The following is a 16667-nucleotide window of genomic DNA, read 5'->3' as shown; positions in this document are numbered from 1 at the left end:
AAAACTAAGCAGGGTGCAGAGGCACACACATGTAATCCCAGCAGCTTGGGAGACTGAGGCAGAATCACGAATTCAGGCCAGGTCTCAGCAACTTTGTGAGGCCCTAAGCAATTTAGCAAGAGCCTCCCTCTAAATAAAAACTATAAGGGCCTGGGGATGTGGCTCAGTGGTTAAGCACCCCTGGGTTCAATCCCTGGTACAAATGATAATGATAATGATAATGATTATGATGATTATGACAATAATAATAATAATGATAATAATGATAATAATAATAATAAAACAAATACTAAAAAGGGGACATAGCTCAGTGGTAAAGTATCTCTGGGTTTAATACCCAGTATAAAAAAAATCTAAACTTCAAACTAATGAGCTAAGCCAAGGGGGGAAGGAAGAGAGGGAGGTAAGGAACAGGGAAGGAAGAGCCCGACAACAATTTTTAAGTACATCTCCGAGAAAAGAAATACACAGAAACACAAAGAAAACAAAAAAGTGAAAGACCAAAGAATTACAAATGTGGCTAAACAAATAGGGCCTATTTCAAAATAAATGATCTGATAGCAAAAGTAAAAATACCTGTTGCTGCTGATGTAGTAAGGCTTACAGTAAAACCAGGATGAGAATAGTTATGCCAAGGCCAAGATCAATCTACAGCAAACTGGGCCATCATCAAGTTATAAAAATTATAATAACATGAGGTCTCAAGGGAGCAATATGAAGATCCCGCTCCTGAAGGAAAGTGTAAATCCGTTTAAAAAACCAGCAACATGGAAACCACACTGGGAAAACAAAAGCAACACATTCTGAAAATGACTAGGGCATTGGGCCATGGATGTGGAGAAGGCTGTGAAGAGGAACCTCAGGAAGATATGAGACTCTGAGAAAGACCAACACAAGCATCCCAGTCTTTAAACCCCAGGAGCAGACAGCGGTCCTCAGATACCCTGCAAGAAGGAAAGATGAAAGGAGAGTGCCTGCTTCAAATGTGAGTACTTAGGGTAACTGTTTTTTTTCTCCTTGAGAGCAAAAATAAAGTGTTAAACCTAGAAGGTTTACAGGAACCTGCCCACATTTTAGAGTTCAAAGATACAGGAAATAACAGAAATATGATTGCATCACTGTAGTATGTTGATTTAAGTCCTTTGGGTACATGCCCAGGAGTGGGACAGCTAGGTCAAATGGTGGTTCCATTCCAAGTTTTCTAAGGAATCTCTATACTGCTTTCCAGGGTGGTTGTACCAGTTTGCAGTCCCACCAGCAATGAATGAGTGTACCTTTTTCCCACATCCTCACCAACATTTACCATTATGATTACTTGTACTCTTTTTATTTTGAGACAAGGCCTAGCTAAGTTGCCTATGTTAGCCTTGAACTCAAGATTCTCCTGCCTTAGCCTCCCAAGTAGCTGGGATTATAGGCAATGTGCCACCACACTCAGAAAGATGTAATTTTTTCTTTTTCTTTCTTTTCTTACAGTACTAGGAATTGAACTGAGGGATGTTCTACCAATGAGCTATACCCCAAGCCCCTTTTATTTTTTGAGACAGGATCTCACTAAATTGCCAGGGCTCATCTTGAACTTGTGATACTCCTGTCTCAGCCTCCCAGGTTGCTGGAATTATAAGCATGTGCAACCACAACCCAGCCAGATCTAATCTCAAAGCACTTCAAGTTCCACAGAAGCAAAGACCTTACTTAGCATTATGTACCAGTACGCTGACATACAATCCTTCACAAATAAATTTTAAATGCTGATTTTCTTTTGTTGCTGAAGCTACATGAACAAAATGACACAGCAAAGAAGTAGCCTGTAGGGTGACCACTACAGTGCGGTGAATGGTAACCCCTATAAAGACAAGCCTAAATCCTAATCTCCAGAAGCTATCCATGTGACTTTCTTTAGGAAAAGAGCCTCTGCAGATGCGATTAAGGATTATGAGATGATGTCATCCTGGATTACCCAGGCAGCCTTAAATCCAATGACAAATGTCCTTATAAGAGAGAGGAGAGGGAGGGAAGGGTTAGTGTTAGGGTTAGAGTTAGGGTTAGGGAGGAGGGCAAGTATGGAGGAAGGAAGCACTGTATAGAGGGAAAGAGGGGTGGGAGGGGTGGGGGGAAGGGAAAAAATAACAGAATGAATCAAACAACATTGTTCTATGTAAATTTATGATTACACAAATGGTATGCCTTTACGCCATGTACAGAGAAGCAACATGTATCCCATTTGTTTACAATAAAATAAATTAAAAAAAAAAAAAGAGAGAGAGGAGAGAAGACACAGAGAAGGTGCCATGTGAAGATGCAGGCAGAGACTGGAGTGATGTAGCCATAGGCAAAAGAACCCCTAGAGCCACCAGAAGTTGGAAGAAGAAAAGAATGGAATCTCCCCTGCTACCACCTTGACTTCTGCTTCCAGAACTTAAGAGAACTTCAATTTTCTACTCTAGTAAATGATGCTGCCATCAACTTATCTTGCACATATCCCAATATACAGATCCTAAAGCTTCTCTAATACTAGTTTTTGAGTACAGTCCTTAAAAAAGAAATACTGGAAATACTGTCCTATCTCTTTAATACCTATTTTCCTTAGGTAAATAACCTTTGTTATAGTATAAGATATTTCCATAATTAATTAAAGGTTCTAATTGAAGACAACTTTAAGGTACTTTCTGTAGAAAAAGATTACATTCTATATTAAATTGTTTTATTTATTTATTTGGTACTAGGGATTGAACATCCAGGGGCACTTTACCATCGAGCTACAACTCCAGTCCTTTTAATTTTTTATTTTGACATGAGGTAAATTACTGAGGCTGGCCTCAAACTTGTGATCCTCCTACGCTGCTGGGATGACAGGCATATACCACCATGCCCAGTCTCCTATTTTATTTTTAAAATAATCCTGGAATATGCAATTAGCAAAGACATTTGAAGCAAAAAGCAACACAACCTCATAATGAGAAATTACCTGGGTAATACCTTTAGAAGACATAATTGCCTGATTATAGAATATGCGGCCAAAGGGTCTCGGTCTGGAACGTATCAGCTTGTCGAGGTAAGTTGGCTCCTCCCGAGTCCACTGAACAAGGAAAATGAGATCAATAAGTGCATGTCTATGAACAAAATATCTATGCACAGCAGACTTGTATCAATGGCAGCATCAGTTCTTAATCACACACACACCAAAAAAGTTTCCCCATCTTTCCCAACTGTTCTAGAGCCTCTATCTCCCATCTCCCAACACAGCCAAAAATGATTGTTTTCCCCAAACCCATTAGGCTTTCCTACTGCTAAATTCTACGTGAATTTAGCATATTCTCTCCTTTGAGGACCAGGAAAAGTCCCCAGAAACACCATAAACTCTTAACCAGCTGAGTTATAAAAGTATCTTTCTCTCTTCTAAACCAACATAAAAACCATCTACAGAATTTGTGTGATAATTTATCACATATTGCCTTCTGATACTGATTCCACTGCAGACTGAAGTGGTAGATAAGAGTGCCAACCAAGTTCAAAATGGAGCTTGCTGCTTCATAGCTCTGTGATTACAGGTATGTTTCCTGGACATTCTGTGCCTCTGTTCCTTACCCATGAATGAGACAATAATAGTAGCCACTAATTATAGTTGTTATCAGGATGACATGAAAATGTATGCAAAGCACTCAGTCAGCACTCACTCTGAGTGCACATAGGAAATGTTAAAAAAAAAAAAAAAAAGTGAGCTAGTCCTATACATATTATTATTGCCTATAAAACATTAAGTCTTATATGGTGATTTAACATTAACATTACATCCTGTCTTCAATTAATTATTGGCTTGCTGTAATGTCTGATCCAACACCTGCAATCAGCTGGGTCTCATTTACTACTTTTTTTTTTTTTTGCATTGCTGGGGATTGAACCCAGGGCTGTTGTGCTTGCAAGGCAAGCACTGTACCAACTGAGCTATCTCCTGAGCCCTCATTTGCCACTTCTACACATGCAAAGCAGTTCACATTGTGAGTCTCTCAGGCAAATTAACTTTCCAGAAAAAGATCTCTACATCAGTACCTGTTTAAAGGCCTGCATAAACCAATACTATATGCTGGAGTTTTATCCAAAGTGCCAAATATATATTTTAGTTGTTGATGGACCTTTATTTTATTTATTTATTTATATGTGATGCCGAGAATTGAACCCAGTGCCTCATACATGTTAGACAAGCACTCTACCACTGAAATACAACCAGCGTAGTAAGTGCCCATTTTAAACTGATTTGTTTTTCAGTTCTTTTTAAAATACCCTTTGATTATTTTATTTTATTTTTTTTTTTTTTTATACTAGGGATTGAACCCAGGGTGCCTAACCATTGAGCCACATCCGTAGCACTCAGTATTTCACTAAGTTGCTTAGGGTCTCCTCCCTAATTGCTGAGGCTGGTCTTAACTTTGTGATCCTCTTGCCTCAGCCCTCCCAAATCACTCGGATTACAGGTATGTTGCATCACACCTGGCCCCTTTGATTTAATGTATTTTAATTTCAAATATAAATTTACTTTCATGGGAAATTAAGCTTACCTATTATATTTGCTCACATATATAATACTCAGGCATTTAACATAATACCTGGCACTCCAGCTATCCATAAACATCAGCCTTTTTATAGTCTGAACCCTTCATGATTAACAAGAAACAAAATGTATAGGAGAAAAAAATCCAAACATATAGAGAAAAAACTGGCATGCACTAAAATGTTTAGCAGAGCTATTCCTCAGTAATATTATTATGGGTAGTTCTTATTTACTTTTTCTTCCCGAGTCCTCAGCAAAGAGCATGCGTTCCCTTGTTAATTATGATAGAATACTGACAAAATATTTCAGTATTTTTAATACCCAATGATGATGTTATCATACAGTCCTGCCCTTCACCAGCTAATAATAATTATTTTACAACTCTTGTGACTGCCCAGGTAGATGCAGGGGAGCCTGTTTTGCAGTGCAATTTCTTGTGCTCGCAAGTGTTTTTTCACAGTCACTGGGTAGTAGGTACCTCCTTTCACAGTGGCATCATTAGCAAACACATCATGCATTCTACTCTGAAAGGCAAATACGTCATTGGAAAGAGAATACAAGAACATGTCTTCAAAATCAAAGGCCATTATAGCTCACTACAAGACACTCTAATATAACCTTCAACTTCTAGTACATACCACTAATAATTACTGAACAATCTTAGGCCAAAAAGCAAGCTTCATTATGGTTCACATATTCACTTATAAAATATGATTACTTTTAACAAGTTTACAAACTCATACTTGACTTTAAAATGTCATCAGTTCTATATAAGTTCTATATAGTAAAAAAATTAACAACCTAAAACACATTTTCTAATGGTTCTTCAAATGAAAGGGTTCTAACAAGATAATCATAATACCAAAATAATATTACTCCAAGTCTCAAGGGTGAAGAATTCCCTCATAACAAAGTTCAGAGTTTCCTTTTAAGAAGATAATTTGCAAATATAAAAACTGACCTGTCAAGAGTACCAAGATTTGTGTGGTTTCTAAAGTTCTTCAATGTTACAGCCATATGTTTTTCCTAAAAAGCTAAAAGAAGTCTACAATACACTTATCCTGCTTGAAGACAGAATGGATACAAACTTTAAAACAATATACAAGTGACAAAAAATTGTGGGGGGAAAGGAAGATAGACCTGCCTGACATTGCCACAGAAACTTAAGATCAGAGGTTCACCTCAAACCTGAGACAGCAATAGCATGTTCTTTACAAAATTCAATTTTTAAAATATTTATAGAGCTTGTTGTTATCTTGTTTTATTTTCCCTAGAACTCTACAGAGTAATTCATTAAACCCCTGGTAAAAATCAAGAAAAGCAACTGAACATCCAGGGTATAGTAGGGGTTTGCTTTTCCTATTAGCCAGTAGGGCTTCCCACAAGATGAACAAGTCTCCTCTCTGAGCATCAGTTTTACTCACTAGGCCACATAAACCTTTTCCTGCATTACAAGTAGCATTTGGCTTTATCATTGAACATATAAAACTTTTCTTTCTTTTTTTTTTTTTTGGTACCAGAGATTTAAACCCAGGGATGCTTTACCACTGAGCCACATCCCAGCCCTTTTTAAAATTTTATTTAGAGACAGGGTCTTGCTGAATTGCCTAGAGCCTCACTAAGTTTCTGAGGGCTAGTTTTGAACTCGTGATCCTCTTGCTCAGCCTCCCAAGCCATTGGGATTATAGGTGTGCACAACCACACCTGACTAAAGATATAAAACAGTGAAGGAAATTTAGGCTTAGGGCAGGTCGCTGAGCCATGACCCCACACAGACAGAGAATGTGTTCGCACGTCCCAGCCCAATGGGTGCCACACCCAAAAAGCTTAAGAAGCTCTGATACTGCAAAGATGCCAGGCTGTGAGGCCAGACAAAGCTCAACTGAAATTCAGGCTCTGCCACTTGCTAGATATGTGACCTTGAACAAGAGACACAGTCCACTTTTGCACATTTATTAAAAGATCACAGATAGGCAGGCATATAGTAGCCAAGTACATGCTTAATATGTGCAAGGCCGTGGGTTCAATCCCTGGCACAATAAAAAAAAAAAAGACAGACTGAGAAATAAATTTATTCCACAAAAATAATGTATTGCACATCTTATTGTATTGGTTTTGCTCACCCAGAATCTATGATTTTGGCACTAGAATTAAACTTTTCTGAAACTGCTTTTTATCTTCAATCCACCTTCAAAGGCAGGCACTATGAACCTGACCTTTCTACTCAGAGCTTACACTGTGGCTCAGTAATGTTCACAGGTCACTGGTATTCTCCTTCCCTGTAGCTCCCAAGTTCACAGAATATAAACCTGCAGCCACCTGTGCTTCTAGCTTTGAAAGCCTACACAGAGCAAGGCAGGGCCAAGAACAGAAACAACTGGTGGTCTGATAATACTGCTTGAGCTCAGCGATCCCGCCATGCCCAACTTAGGCTGAAAAGAGTCGATGAATTTCTTTTCTACTTAAACTAGTTTGAGCAAACCCAGTTTATCAGATCATCTGTTCAGAGAAAGAGTATAAAGATATAAAAAGTGTTTCAACGACACTTCTAATGTAAGAAAAAATGCAAATCAAAACCACCCTAAGATTCCATCTCACCCCATTAAAATGGCGATTATCAAGAATACAAGCAACAACAGGTGTTGGCGAGGATGTGGGGAGAAAGGTACACTCATACATTGCTGGTGGGGCTGCAAATTAGTGCAAGCCACTCTGGAAAGCAGTGTGGAGATTCCTCAGAAACTTGGAAAGGAACCACCATCTGACCCAGCTATCCAGTCCTTGGCCTATACCCAAAGGACTTAAAATCAGCATACTACAGAGATACAGCCACATCAATGTTCATTGCTGCTCAATTCACAATAGCCAGATTGTGAACCAACCTAGATGCCCTTCATTGATGAATGGATAAAGAAACCTGTGGATATATATTATATACACACACATAATGGAATATTACTCAGCCATAAAGATGCTAAAATTATGGCATTTGCAGGCAAATGAATGAAATTGGAGAATATCATGCTAAGTGAGATAAGCCAATCTTAAAAAACCAAAGGGCGAATGATATCGCTAAGTGGATGATGACACATAATAGGGAGTGGGGGGGGGGTTAGTGTTAGGGTTAGAGTTAGGGTTAGAGAGGGGGGCAAGAATGGAGGAAGGAAGGACTGTATAGAGGGAAAAGAGGGGTGGGGGGGTGGGGGGAAGGGAAAAAATAACAGAAAGAATCAAACAACATTACCCTATGTAAATTTATGATTACACAAATGGTATGCCTTTTACACCATGTACAAACTGAGAAACAACATGTATCCCATTTGTTTACAATAAAAAAAAAGAAAAGAAAAACAAAATAGTTATTTCTGGTTAAAAAAAAAATGATAATGAGAAACTACTTTATACCTATTAGGCAGGTTAACTTCCTTTCAGTCACACTATCCACACTAGAGCAGCCCTAGTGGACAGATAAAAACAGTCCTTCCTTGCCCTTGCCTCCAGGGAGAGAAATCCAGGGAGACGTTAAAATGCCTACCCCAAATACGGATTCCTGGTTATGATATCCACAGAGGACAACTTTAAAGTTGATAATCAATGAAATGATTTTTTATTACAGTTTATAATTTGCAATGAAATTAAATAAGGCTATATTTTGGTAGCTATCTCTTTATTGCATATCACAGTGGAGCAAGAGGGATTCCATCTTTAGTCAGTTTTTTTGCTGTGACCAAAGGACCTGATAAGAAAAATTTTAAAGGAGGAAATGTTTCTTTGGGATCTCAAAGTTTCAGAGGTTTCAGTCCATAGATAGCTAGCTGCATTCCTTTGGGCTTGAGGTGAGGCTGAACATTATTGCAGAAGAATGTGGCAGAGGGAAGCAGCTCATTTGATGATCAGGAAGCAGAGAGAAAGAGACTTCATTTGCCTGATACAATGTATGCCCCAAGGCATGCCCCCAATGACCCACCCTCCTCCAGTCGTAAACTATCTGCCTTCAGTTACCACTCAGTTAATCCCATAAGAGATTAATTCACTAATTGGGTCAAGGCTCTCATAATCCAATCATTTCACCCCAAAGGTTCTTGTATTGTCTCACATGAGCTACAAGGAGACACCTCACATCCAAACCATAACACATCCCCAACTAGGGAAAAAACATCATTTTCATGTATGATACAATTTGACTATCTCATTCTGCAACAGATAACTTGGTCTATAGATTAATTCCCATCTTCTGTTCATTTATTCAATGAATATTTTTTATGTGCCTTCTATGTGCCATGTTCCATTCTAAGTACTAAAGACACAGGGTAAACAAGAAGGGCAAAATTCCTGACTGCAGAGCTTCCAATTCAGTGGAGAGGACCAGTTAGAGGTAGCCAATAACAAATAAGTTAAACTCACAAAATAATTTTTGATTTTAAGTGCTATGAACCTAGAATAAAATAAGGCAATGTGGTTGAAGATATCATAAAACAAGGTAAAAGATGCAATCAAATATGGTATGATATAATAAAATAAGCTCATTGTGGTGGGGGCCATGCTAAGACAAAATGGTTGAGGAATGAAAGTAACAGCTGCCACCCATATGCACTAGTACTGTTTTAAGGCACGGGAGATATCTCATCTTACAGAAACAGGCACGGAGAAATTGGATAACACTAGGCAACTAAAGTGCTATAAGAGTGAGGTGAGAAAAGTAGGGAGGGATCAGATCTGAAAGGGACCTTATAAGCCATGGTAAGGAATTTTTTTGAAGGGTGAGAGCAGGTACTGGGGATTGAACTCAGGGGCACTCAACTGAGTCACATCTCCAGCCCTATTTTTTTGTATTAGATTTAGAGACAGGATCTCACCGAGTTGCTTAGAATCTCGCTTTTGCTGAGGCTGGCTTTGAACTTGCCATCCTCCTATCTCAGCCTCCTGAGCCACTAGGAATATAGGAATGTACCACCATGCCCAGTTCATGGGAAGGAATTTGAATTTTCTAGAGAGATGGGCTGCAGGGCAATTACTTTTCGACTAGTCACTATCTCAGGAAAGCAGTCCTTGCATTAAACTGGCTTATAAAATAAATTCCATATTAGTTTCCTCATTAAATGTCTTGTGTCTACTTCAGAAATTATCAAGAAACCTGTGATAATTAGAAATACATATTTTGGGCTGGGGAGATAGCTCAGCTGGTAGAGTGCTTGCCTTGCAAGCACAAAGCCCTGAGTTCGATCCCCAGTACCGCAAAAAAAAAAAAAAAAAAAAAAGAAATACATATTTTTTTGCTCTCCCACTCCATTCCTGCCACAGAATTCCTAAAACCCTTGTACTTTCTGGGTGACAGGAGCATCATTTGTTATTCATAAGTGCCTTTCAATCACACCTGAATTCATGCTAATGCTATGAACTATGGTTTGGATGAGAGTTCCCCAAAGGACGTGCTAAAGGTGCTAGTAGTGCCTAGGGTGGCACTACTGAAAGGTGATGGAATCCTTGGGAGATGGGACCTTGTGGGAGATCCTTAGATCATTGAGGGTGTGCCCCAAAGGGTCTTGTGAGAGCTCATCCATCCCCTCTCTCCCTGCTCCAATTCAAGATATGAGTAGTTTGCCCTAACACATGCTGCCACCATTGCCATCTACAGCCCTCATCAGAACTGAGCTGATGCAGGTGCCATGCTTTGGAACCTGCAGAACTGTGAACCAAAATAAACCTGACTTTAATTCATAAATAGCCTCTCTCCGATAATTTCATTGTAGTAACATGAAGCAGGCTAATAGTATTTTTGTGCACGTGCATTGGACCACATAAGGTCAGGTGTGGAATCTTCCATCTGTGGCATGGAAAATATCGTATAAAATTACCTTCAGGCTATATGTGTAAGGTGTGGTATATATGAAATGTAAGTGAATCTCATATTTAGACTCAGTTCCCATCCCCAGGATGTCTCATTATATATGCAAATGTCCCAAAATCTAAAAAAAATCTAAAATCAGAAACACCTCTATTCCCAAGCATTTCAGAAAAGGAACATTCGATCTGTAATAAAATATATATACAGTCATACATCACATAATAATGTCTTAGTTAACAAAAACCACATACACAATGGTGGTCCTATAGGATTATATCATCTAGGAACATCATAGAACCATGAACTATCTATGAGCCATGGCTCTATGATGTTCACATGATGCATTTCTCAAATTGTATCATGGTCATTAAGCAACACGTAACTGTATACACCTAGGGGACAAAATGGAAGAGCATGTTCCAAGGTGTTGATGGTCATTACAAAGAGGGATATGATAACAGCAATTATTCTACTTAATTAATTATGTATTTCCATAACATAGGAATTCAGTTTAATTCTGCATTAAGTTTAACATTTTAAAAAATGTACCATAACATTCCAAGAAAAAAATGTCTCCACACTGGATGAACATTAAGCAAAGAGCCATGGGGGAAACTTGGGAGTAAAACTCAAGGAAGAAGTAACAATGGTAAGACACTGACAAATTTCTAGAGACATATGCTCCTCCCAACCTGAACCAGGAGGACATACATGCTTTAAACAGATCAATATCAAGCAATGAAATAGAAGAAGCCATTAAAAATCTATCATCCAAGAAAAGCCCAGGACCAGACAGATTCTCAGCCGAGTTCTACAAGACCTTCAAAGAAGAACTCATTCCAATACTTCTCAAGTATTCCAGGAAATAGAAAAGGAGGGTACCCTACCGAACTCATTCTATGAAGCTAATATCACCCTCATACCCCGAACCAGGAAAACACATCAAGGAAAGAAAATTTTAGACCAATATCCTTGATGAATATAGATGCAAAGATCCTTAACAAAATATTGGCAAACCGTATCCAAAAACATATTAAGAAAATTGTGCACCACGATCAAGTGGGGTTCATCCCTGGAATGCAAGGATGGTTTAACATCCATAAATCAATAACGTAATCGATCATGTCAACAGACTTAAGGATAAGAATCATATGGTTATTTCAATTGACGCAGAAAAAGCATTTGACAATATACAACACCCCTTTATCCTGAAAACACTAGAAAAAATAGGGATAGTAGGAACATACCTGAACATTGTAAAGGCTATTTATGCTAAGCCCTTGGCCACCATCATTCTTAATGGAGAAAAACTGAAACCTTCCCTTTAAAAATGGGAACAAGACAGGGATGTCCTCTTTCACCACTTCTATTCAACACTGTCCTCGAAACTCTAGCCACAGCAATTAGGCAGACTAAAGAAATTAAAGGGATATGAATAGGAAAAGAGGAACTTAAGCTGTCACTATTTGCGGATGACATGATTCTATATTTAGAGGATCCAAAAACCTCCTCCAGAAAACTTCTAGAACTCATCAATGAATTCACAAAATTGCAGAAATCAACACGCATAAATCTACAGCATTTTTATACACAAGCGATGAAACAGCTGAAAGGGAAATGAAGAAAACAACTCCATTTGCAATAGCCTCAAAAAAAATAAATACTTGGGTATCAATCTAACCAAAGAGGTAAAAGATCTCTACAATGAAAACTACAAAACACTGAAGAAAGAAATTAAGGAAGACCTTAGAAATGGAAAGATCTCCCATGTTCTTGGATAGGCAGAATTAATATTGTCAAAATGGCCATACTACCAAAAGTGCTATACAGATTCAATGCAATTCCAATTAAAATCCCAATGGTACCTTACAGAAATAGAGCAAGCAATCTTGAAATTCATCTGGAAGAATAAGAAACCCAGAATAGCTAAAGCAATTCTCAGTAGAAAGAATGAACAGGGGGTATCGCAATACCAGAACTTCAACTATACTACAAACAATAGTAACAAAACGGCATGGTATTGGCACCAAAATAGAAAGGTAGATCAATGGTACAGAATAGAGGACATGGACACAAACCCAAATAAATACAATTTTCTCATACTAGACAAAGGTGCCAAAAATAGGCAATGGAGAAAAGATAGCCTCTTCAACAAATGGTGCTGGGAAAACTGGAAATCCATATGCAACAGAATGAAACTAAACCCATATCTCTCACCCTGCACAAAACTCAACTCACAATGGATCAAGGACCTCGGAATCAGACCAGAGACCCTGCATCTTATAGAAGAAAAAGTAGGTCCAAACCTTCAACTTGTTGGCTTAGGATCAGACTTCCTCAACAGGACTCCCATAGCACAAGAAATAAAAGCAAGAATCAATAACTGGGATAGATTCAAACTACATAGCTTTCTCTCAGCAAAGGAAACTATCAGCAATGCGAAGAGAGAGCCTACAGAATGGGAGAATATCTTTGCCACTCATACTTCAGATAGAGCACTAATTTTCAGAATATATAAAGAACTCAAAAAACTCTACACCAAGATACAAATAACCCAATCAACAAATGGGCTAAGGAAATGAACAGACACTTCACAGAAAAATGTACAAGCAATCAACAGATATATGAAAAAATGTTCAACATCTTTAGTAATAAGAGAAATGCAAATCAAAACTACCCTAAGATTCCATCTCACCCCAATTAGAATGGCGATTATCAAGAACGCAAGCAACAATAGGTGTTGGCGAGGATGGGGAAAAAGGTACACTCATACATTGCTGGTGGGACTGCAAATTAGTGCAGCCACTCTGGAAAGCATTGTGGAGAAAACTTGGAATGGACCTACCATTTGACCCAGCTATCCCACTCCTCGGCCTTTACCCAAAGGACTTAATATCAGCACACTACAGAGATACAGCCACATCAATGTTCATAGCGGCTCAATTCACAATAGCCAGATTATGGAACCAACCTAGATGCCCTTCAATTGATGAATGGATAAAGAAACTGTGGTACACATACACAATGGAATATTACTCAGCTATAAAGAATGATAAAATTATGGCATTTGCAGGCAAATGGATGAAATTGGAGAATATCATGTTAAGTGAGATAATCCAATCTCAAAATCCAAAATGATCTCACTGATAAGTGGATGATGACACTTAATGGGGGGTGGGAGTGGGACAAGAATGGAGGAAGGAGGGACTGTATAGAGGGAAAAGAGAGGTGGGAGGGGTGGGGGGGAAGGAAAAAATAATGGAATGAATCAAATATCATTACTCTATGTAAATTTATGAATATGCAAATGGTATGCTGTTACTCCATGTACAAACAGAAACAACATGTATCCCATTTGTTTACAACAAAATAAATAAAAAGAAAAAAAAAAAAAAAATGCTGAATGGCTACAGCTGCGCCTACCCTGGAGGCAAGGATCATGGGGAGAAAGTGGAGGAACACACCATAAACCAACATCTGTGTCAAGGTCAGTAGCGCCAGGCTAAGTCAGACTGTCTGAAATCAAAACCATGTTACTCTCTAAGCCTGCCCTCATCTGCACAATGGGGAGGACTGTGATAGCACCCATTCTCACACAGTTGCCATGAGGATCAAGACAGGCAATCATTACATTGCCTGGCATAGTACTTACATGGTAAAAAATAACTTCATTCAGAAATATATACCAATTAATATAACTGAGGACTTTCGCATCCCTGAACCTACAGTGGTTCTCAAATTTAGCATTCAAGAACCTGCAGGGCCTCACCCCAAGCATCTCTGACTTAGAACTTCCAGGGAAGAACTGGAGAATCTATTTTTCTAATAAGTTCTCAAGTGATGCTGATGCTGCCTGGGGACCAAACCTGAAGAACTCTCTCTAACACCATGTTTTTCACCCCAAATGTGCACGAGACCACCTGGGGAGCCTTTGAAAACTACATGTCAATCCTACACATGGGAATGCTAATTCAGTGGGAGGTCTGAATTGGATCTCAGGAACTTTTGCTGGGGTTTTTCCCCTTCAATTTTTGTTTCTAAAGCTCTACAAATGAATCTAGTATAGTTCTGAGTAGGATACTCAGGTCCTAATATAAATAGCACAAAGCTTGCATGCTAATATATAAAGTGAGTGCTAAATGGCTGCATCTCATCAAAGTCTTCTTTCTATGATTATTACTATTACTAATACTACTAGGGATTGAACCCAGAGGTGCTCAACCATTGAGCCACATCCCTAGCCCTTTTTATTTTTTATTTAGAGAAAGAATCTCCCTAAGTTATGTAGGGCCTTGTTAAGTTGCTAAAGCCCACGCTGAACTTGCAATCCTCCTGCCTCAGACTCCCGAGTCACTGGAATTACAGGCATGTGCCACCATGTCCGGTTGACCATCATTATTGAGTTTATGTAGAACACTCACCCTGATACTCTTCCAATGCCTGTAATGATGCCACCTGCAGGGACTTCCTCATTACCATAGAGCTGGTAACCTGCAAACTGGGATAATTCCAGAAATGGAGACCTGAAAGGAAAAAGATATTTTTGAATTAGCGTGCGCGCGTGTGTGTGTTTAAACAGTTACACATGAAAAAGGAAAACCATTTTTCAAATACATATATTATACATAAAATCAACAAAAAGAGTTGGGAACAATGAAACAAGTCTACAATTCCAGCTTCTCCAAAGGCTAAGGCAGGAGGATCACAAGTTTGAGGCCAGTCTGGGCAACTTAATTAGACCCCATTTCAAAATAAAAAGGGCTGGAAATGTAACTCAGTGGTAGAACACCCCTAGGTTCAATACCCAGTGCAACAAAAAACAAAAGAAAACCAATAGCTCCCCATTTCTCTCAGATAAGACCCAAAACTTTCACAGTGGCCTACAAGGCCCCTTAACTCTGCCCCATCTCCTATTAGTCTCCCTTCACTCCCTCAATGCCAACCACAATGATCTCCTGGATACCTAAAGTGTATCACATACCTGGCACACACACCTCCAGGCCTTTGCACTGGCTGTTGTTTCCTACAACATTTGCCCCAGATATTTATAGGGCTATCTCTTGTCCCTCCTTTTAAATCTCTGCTCAAATGTCAACTTCTCTAAGAGATCTATCCTAACCATCCCACTTAAAACTGCAACTTGCCCATCACTAGCTCACTCTTACTCTGGTCTATCTTTTCTTTTCCCCATGATATTTGTTACCTTCTAGCATAGTGTATGATTTAAAACATTTATTATTTATCTTCTGCCTCCCTATGTCATAATATAAACTCCAGTAGGGCAAAACTCTTCATCTATCTTGTTCATCAATATATCAGTAAAGCCTAAAACAGTGCCTGACACACAGTGGATTCTCAATAAACCTTTTTTGTTTGAATTTCATAAGAATCAAAATTCAAAATCATTTATTTATAATACCATCTAATAAAGTACCATGGAACAGAGAAAATGCTCTGAGTCAGCATTGGGTAGGTACCAACCCTGGGTCTACAAGGGTGTCGATTCTTTCTCTGGGTAAGAGTTTCCCTCTTGCGGTGTGCAGTGCTCGGGCTTTCTCACTACCTCCTAGAATAAAAACATGATTAGATCAGATCAGATCTACAAAACATCTCTATTCAAATCAGTGCCAGGAAAACATATAATGCTCAAAACAAAGCAAGGCACTTTTAAAAAGTTCAACTATTTTGTAAGAAACAGCTCATTTTTCAAATCACTCACTCAACCTGTCAGCTACCAATTTTCTGAAGTAAAGGAAGTGGGTTTTTTGTTTAAATCAATCTATCTCTGATCCTAGAATACATCTTTTACATGTTCTGAATTCACTACTACGAAGAAGTTATCCAGTATTTTCTCTGCAACCCATTCATTACAAATACTGCCTCATTGTCACGCTTGTTAAATATTTACCATATGTATCTAGCGTTGTATTAAGTTCTAGATAAAATATGAAAATTCCTACCTTCCTTTGGACTAGATAAAAGAATAACAGAAATTACTTGCACAAATAAGTAAGGACCGATTTATGTAAAAGTGACGTTAGAGACCCACATTTTAAGTCTGCAAATGGAAGAACTGAATACCTTTGCAGCAATTAGAAAGTTCCCTTCTGTTAGTACCCTGACTCAGAGATGGCCTTTGGTATTTACCAACATCCTAATAGACAAAATAACAGTAATTAAAGAGATGCTAGGGAATCTGACCAGACTACTTGAGGCCAAAGTGCCCCAACCTCATGTACCCATCCTGTGGTTGAGGCCTCAGTTTCTTGGGAA

General features: G+C 38.7%; 1 protein-coding gene and 1 long non-coding RNA gene across 2 annotated transcripts in view; both read right to left on the bottom strand.

Moving 5' to 3' along the window:
* Positions 1 to 16667, bottom strand: part of MCCC2 (methylcrotonyl-CoA carboxylase subunit 2) — a 112866-nt gene that overhangs the window by 37972 nt on the left and 58227 nt on the right.
* LOC306664223 lies at positions 5059 to 16064 on the bottom strand. The gene is made up of 3 exons (XR_013764677.1): positions 15876 to 16064; positions 14816 to 14917; positions 5059 to 5073 (listed from the first exon to the last, which is right to left on the bottom strand). It is a non-coding gene; the product is annotated as an uncharacterized lncRNA (long non-coding RNA).

Source organism: Sciurus vulgaris, assembly GCF_902686455.1.
Source record: "Sciurus vulgaris genome assembly, chromosome: 6".
NCBI classification, from domain to species: Eukaryota; Metazoa; Chordata; class Mammalia; order Rodentia; family Sciuridae; genus Sciurus; species Sciurus vulgaris.
The sequence above is the reverse complement of the archived record's forward strand: the minus strand, read 5'-3'. Positions and strand labels throughout refer to the sequence as shown.